This window comes from Lepidochelys olivacea, assembly GCF_965140295.1.
Source record: "Lepidochelys olivacea isolate rLepOli2 genome assembly, chromosome: 5".
NCBI classification, from domain to species: domain Eukaryota; kingdom Metazoa; phylum Chordata; order Testudines; family Cheloniidae; genus Lepidochelys; species Lepidochelys olivacea.
Window position 1 is genome coordinate 133,768,090 of NC_140415.1, and position 6,000 is coordinate 133,774,089.

General features: G+C 42.5%; 1 protein-coding gene across 2 annotated transcripts in view; it reads left to right on the top strand.

The window, feature by feature from the left end:
- The window catches only part of FKTN (fukutin), an 81,843-nt gene extending 75,843 nt beyond the window's left edge, over positions 1–6,000 (top strand). For both annotated transcript variants that reach the window (XR_014711706.1, XR_014711707.1), the window contains one exon: positions 5,835–6,000. The gene's annotated coding sequence lies outside the window, so the exon portion shown is untranslated. The remainder of the gene's footprint in view (positions 1–5,834) is intronic.

Genomic DNA, 6,000 nt, shown 5'->3' on the forward strand with positions numbered 1-6,000 from the left:
CCAGTGCAAAGAGGGTGTAGAATGGCACTGGATCAGAATTGACACTCGTTTTACATGGGTGTAAATGACTGCACAGCAAATAAAGCCCTTTGATTTCAGAAATAAAACGAATATAACTCGATAGCATGGTCTAATGGCTTTGAACATTTAAAAACAAAGCTTTTAGAAAGCCTAAAGTAGCCAGCTTGTTATGCATATTTGTGCAGTAGATTGTGTGTAAATAATGTGTATTTAAATACTATGAATATCAATAGATAAAGATATACAGAGAGAGCTTTAAATTCTAGATTCACACATATACATTTAAAAAATCCGTATTCCATCACTACTCCTTTATCCTGTAGTCTATGGTATACTGTGTGTGTGATAGATATGTGAATGAATTTCATTTAATGGAACAGTTCCCTAGGAGGAAAGATTTAGGTTTTTCCCCCCTTCCAGTCTATCTGAGAAAAATAATATCAATAACACTCTTAAGAAACAATATAAATAGCACTTAAAAAAAAAAAGGCTTCTTAAATTGCTTCTTACCTGCTAGTCTACAGTGGTTCCAAATTTCATGTTCAGGTCTATTGCACAAAGCTATGTTTGACTAAGGAAATGAATAAATAATAGAAAGAACATGTTTCTAAAATAAATTGTCAAAACTTCCATAGGAGCAGGATTAGACCCAGGATTGTGTATGCTAGATCCTTTCTCTAAAGATTTGTGTTTCTTTTTTGTTCTTAAAATTCCAATATATAAACAGCTTTCTCTTTTCCGATTAAAGTGGTTGCAACACGAATACCTAAACAAATAAAGGCAGTGTTAACAAAGCGTATATCCCAGCAGAAATGCCATTACTAGGGAATATGCACAGCCAGCAGAGTGTGATCAGAACAACATTGTTCTGACCACACTCACCCTGAATTGTGTAGACTTAATCCTGATCTCACTCGCACCGTTGGAGATGAGTGCTCCATTAAAGTCAATGGAATTACACTGCAGTGAGATCAGGATTGGGCCCTTTGTCTCCTGGTAGTTTTCATCTTCATATAGAAAGGTGGGATTTGCCAAAGTGGATCAGTTTCTTAGTGATGATGGGGAGCAATAACTTTACTTAAACACAGCAGGCCAAATTAATTCCTGGGGTAACTCCATGCAAGCCAGTAAAGCTGCACCACGTATGATTTTATCCCCTTGTGTTTGGAAGTTCATATGTGCTGAATACACACAATATGATACATATACAGGGTCCAGTCCTGCTCTCACTGAAGTCAAAGGAAGGCTGCTCTTTTGCTGAGGTCTTAGATCCAGAACACATCATCCCTGCTTCCTTCTCAACATGGCTCAGATTTCTTCTGTCACTAAGAAAGGGGAGGACTCTCCTCACATGCAAGGCAGATCTAGGTGGTTCAAGCAAACGGGTACCCTTCCAATAATAAGTTTTCCCCGTCAGAATTGTGGCAACAGATGCACAAGCAGAGAGATACGGCCAGATACAGCAGTTGTCATGAGTTGGCGGTATAACTGAAGGGTGGTCTTAGAGCAGAGGTTCATCCACAACCCTAACCCTCAAGAATTCCTATAGGATTCACATAGTGCTTGGATTTTCTTTCTGATCAGGAAAGCCTGGACCGTGACACTTGTATATGATATTTGGGAAATGAATTTGACAGAGGGTCTGTGCTTTAAAGAAAACCATTTGTACCAGGGATCCATGCCGTGGCCTGTTAAGGGTCAGTTACCTCTGCCTTCCAGGATAGGGGAGCAGCACAATGGCAAAAGGGCAAGAAAATATTTTACAGACAATAATTTCTGACACTAATGTGGGCTTAATGAATACAGAGCCCAGGTGTTTATCTTTAACTAATGTTGCTTTATAAATAGCAGTGAAACAAAGGCCATCATACCCATGCAAATCTGTCAGCCCTTGCTCACACCAAACTCCCACTGGAGCCGAGGAGAATCTTGCTTGAGAAAGGACTGTGGGGTCTGGCTTTATAGAAATATAAGTGCAGCGAAACAAAGGAGGGCAAAGAATGTTCCTAATGAGCGAGCAATGGGAAAAGGACAAGGGCAAAGAGGTCTGTTTGTCCATGTGCAAGGGAATTTAAATCTCATTGGCTTTAATTGAAATGTTTAAATTCACATTTTGCTGAGAGGAGAACAGACCCTCTATGCTCTGCCATGTGCATATAGGCTCAAAGCTGGTAGATCTACCGGCCTAACTTTCGAAAAGTGACTCCTGATTTTAGGTGCCTCAATTTTTAGGTGCCCAACGTGAGACCTCCTGAAGAGAGAGAGAGAGTGCTAAACATCCACCCTCTGAAAATCAGGCCCCTTAAAGGGGTCTCAAATTGGAGCACCCAAAATCACGCGTCACTTTTGAAAAATTCCAGCCATATTTCTCAGTAAGTGTTAGATCTGACTAGGCTGAAAAGCAACACTGAATCATGTTAAACATGCCTTGTCGAAATGTGCGATGGAGTTGTAGCCATGTTGGTCCTAGTATATTAGAGACACAAGGTGGGTGAGGAAACGTCTTTCACTAGACCAACAGCTTCTCTCTCTTACCACCAGAAGTTCTAAATATAATGGCTATATGAATATTCTACAGTAGTATCCCCAGAAGACTGTAATACTAATCGAAGCATGTGGGTTTTAGGCCATTGCTTTAGAACACTCTAGTTCTCTTTTAAAAAGGACTTGTTTCTAGTCTGAGCGTTCCAGGAAACCCTGGCTTCAGAGGGGAAGGTTCCTGGGATCCGAGATTTCACAGGATAAATTTTGTCACGGGTTTGTAAACATTCAAAATCTCTGCCTTGGCTGCTTTGTTTCGTCTTTTGTATTCTCCACAGTGTTGTGCTTTCAGATATTCCACAGTGACATGGCCACAATGGTGGAGGTATGTGGCTTGAGAGTACAAAAGAGCCCCCAGTTAATTCAGACCGTTTATTTTCCCCTTTTGCGTGTATTTATTAAAGTTCATTAAAGGTGGTCGCTGTAACTGTTAAACACAAGAAATATTGATTATTGTTCTGGTTCCTACAGGCCCCTAACAAGATCAGGGCCTATTGTTCTAAGTGCTGTACAAACGCACAATAAGAGACAATTCCTGTCTTAAAGAGCTTACCACTGAACTAGACAAGACAGGCCAAGGAGGAGAAGAAAATGGAGGCACAAGGAGATGAAGGAATTTGCCCAAGGCCACACCCCAGAGGTAGTGGTAAACCTGGGAATAGGACCCAGGTTTCTTGATCCCTAATCCAAGGCTCTATCCACTAGACATCACTGCCTCTTTTTTATCTTCTTGCCTTTAAATCTGATATCCTTGCAAGGGGAACTCCTGGCACATGGCTCCTGGAGAATCCACTCTCTATAGGAGACACAAGGAGCTATGGACAGGTAGTGGGGGTGGTGACATGGGTGGTTATTCCTACATTGGTGAGCATTAGGCCCAAAAGCCTACTGTCCATATTCTGCTTTCAGTTTAGCTAATTCAGTCCAGTCCCAGGGGAACTCAGACTCGTTTCTACTGGGTTTTCTACCAGGGCTTCAAAAGACCCAGGGTGTTAGTGCTGGCCAGTTTAATATCTTGTGACATCCATGCCAAATCTTCCCTTCCCTGCTGGCTTGAGTTCCACAGCCCAGTGCTACCATGAAATTGAAGGGAGAAACAATGGGTTTCCTCTTTCTCCTTTGTTCCGCATTGCACTAATGCACACTGAACAAAACTCAGCACAAAGTGTTTCTCTGGGGCTCTTTGGCCTCTGTTTTAAATCAACCCGGCAAGTATCTGCCTGGATTGTGAAGCAGGCTCCATCTTGTGTTTCATTTCCTGTTATTCAGGGGCTGAGGGGACTCAGAAAACCTCACTGTGAAATATTAAATAGCGAGTGTTAACATGCTAGTGGGCCTCCCGGTTGGAAAAACAGGGCTGCGCTGTGGGTGTATTCTTGAGGGGCCCGATCCTTGATGTCAATGGGAGTGTTGATTGAGCAAGGATTTCAGGATTGGGACCAAGGGGCCACATTCATCCCTGGTGTAATTCCACGGAGGTCAAAGGTGTTAGACATGGGATAGATTTAGTCCAAGATATTTGCTTATAACCAGCCTGTTAGTAATTACTGAGTCCCAGCCTCCATTGCAGACCCGTTCGCCCCCCCCCACCCATTAATCGCAGCTTCAACAGCCATTCGCTTTGGACTATCCGAGCAGAAATGTCGTTTTGTGCTGGGAATTCCCGCTGCCGTTTCTGCCTGAACACCCATTGAGGGTGTTTAATGCTTGTGCGTAGAGAGGCTGTGAGAGCTGCTGCTATTGAGAAAGAGATCTTCATCTATTCTCCACATTGTGTAACTTGTATGGCTACATCTGAACCCGCGTGAATTTTTTTCTGAGGAGGTGGATGGGGTAACGAGTTGCTTCTGATACTTGTTTGCTTGAGGTTTATTCTCATTGCTGCAGTTTAACTGCTCTGTGAGTGACCCACAGTTTGGCTGGGAGGGGTTATATTTAATCTGCATGGCTTGGTTGAACTCTAATTCTGTGAATACAGCTCTCATGTCGCGAACCAGCATCTGTCACATGATTTTGGGTCTTGCTTGCCTGATCCAAGGGAAATGAGCCAAATTCTGTTCTCAGTTACAGTGATTTAAATCCAGAATAACACCACCAATGAAGTAACTCTGGATTTATACCTCTGAGAGCAGAATTTGTTCTCTTGGATCTAAACTGGCATTTGCCTGGTTCTTTTTCAGCTTAGGTGAATGTAGGACTTTTTGTCTGTGTCTGGCGGAGATGAACTGAAAGAGTTTAATGATGAAGCCATACCTGCAGATTAGTGCAATGTATATTCCTGTATTATAAATGTAAAAAATAGTGGTTTGACACCGAATCGCAATGAATAAGTAGCTGTACAAGAAACAAACAGCCGGTGGATGATAAAAGTTCCATATACTGTATCAGAGAAAAATAAATAATACAGCACTTAGATGTGTAATATTAGCATAAATCAGAAGCGGCAAATAGTTTGAAAGCAAGGTGGGGAGCAGGGAAGGAAGCACTGATGCAGCTGAAACATAAGGCAGATCATTCCTTGGTATGCTGGCCGCTTTGCAGTGTTAGATGTAGGGGACACAGAATGCCTTAAGAGATATCTTGTATGTGGCAGTAGAAGAACGAGCTAAAAGAAAGAAATGGACCAGAGTTGTGGTTGGTTTCTGAGACAGTAGAATTACTGCTGTGTCGCACTAGGTTGATTGTAACTGGGGAGATCTCTGTCCCAAACCCTGAGTAGATATCGACTCTGTAAAAAGGATTCACGGGGGGCGGGAGTGTGGTGTTTGCTGATCTTGAACAAATGTCAGGGATGCAGTGGTACATTTTTAATATGTCACACAGGAGCTGGACTGATAAAGACAGCTGTTTGCTTACAGGACTTGTGTTCACAAATCCGGTATTGTCCTCCACTGAAAAAAGAGAGGGGAGCCAAAGAAAGAATGATGGGAAGGAGTGGGCAGTGCTCATCTTTCCAAAAATAACACCCCTGCCATGATGGGATCAAATACTTGGAGGGATTTGCTGAAGTGAGGCCAGTGATCTATTCTAAACCATTCTCCTGGAGCATTTCTCTCAGTGCTATAAGTAAACCCCAGGAAAAGAGGCCGTTGGTCAGTATTTGCACTCTGGATTTAAAGTAGGCGTTAAACAGACTCAGAACTATTACAATGCACATGCCACTATTGAAGTCCAGACTGTAATGGGTGCCATTGCCACTAATAAAATAAACAGCCCAGCCCTGGAGAGTTGCCATGTATCTGCTTTCACACAAGAATAAACTTCTCTTTCAGCAAAGCAACCAGCATAAGCTGCACATGATTATAATAAGCAGCTGCGAGGAAGACCTCGTTAAAAAGAGAAAGCATAAGCATCCAGGCAACTTCTGTACCAAATCAGGGATGAGGATGGGGAACATGATGTACAAAGTCAGCGCAATACCCAGACTTCTGCAGTGTT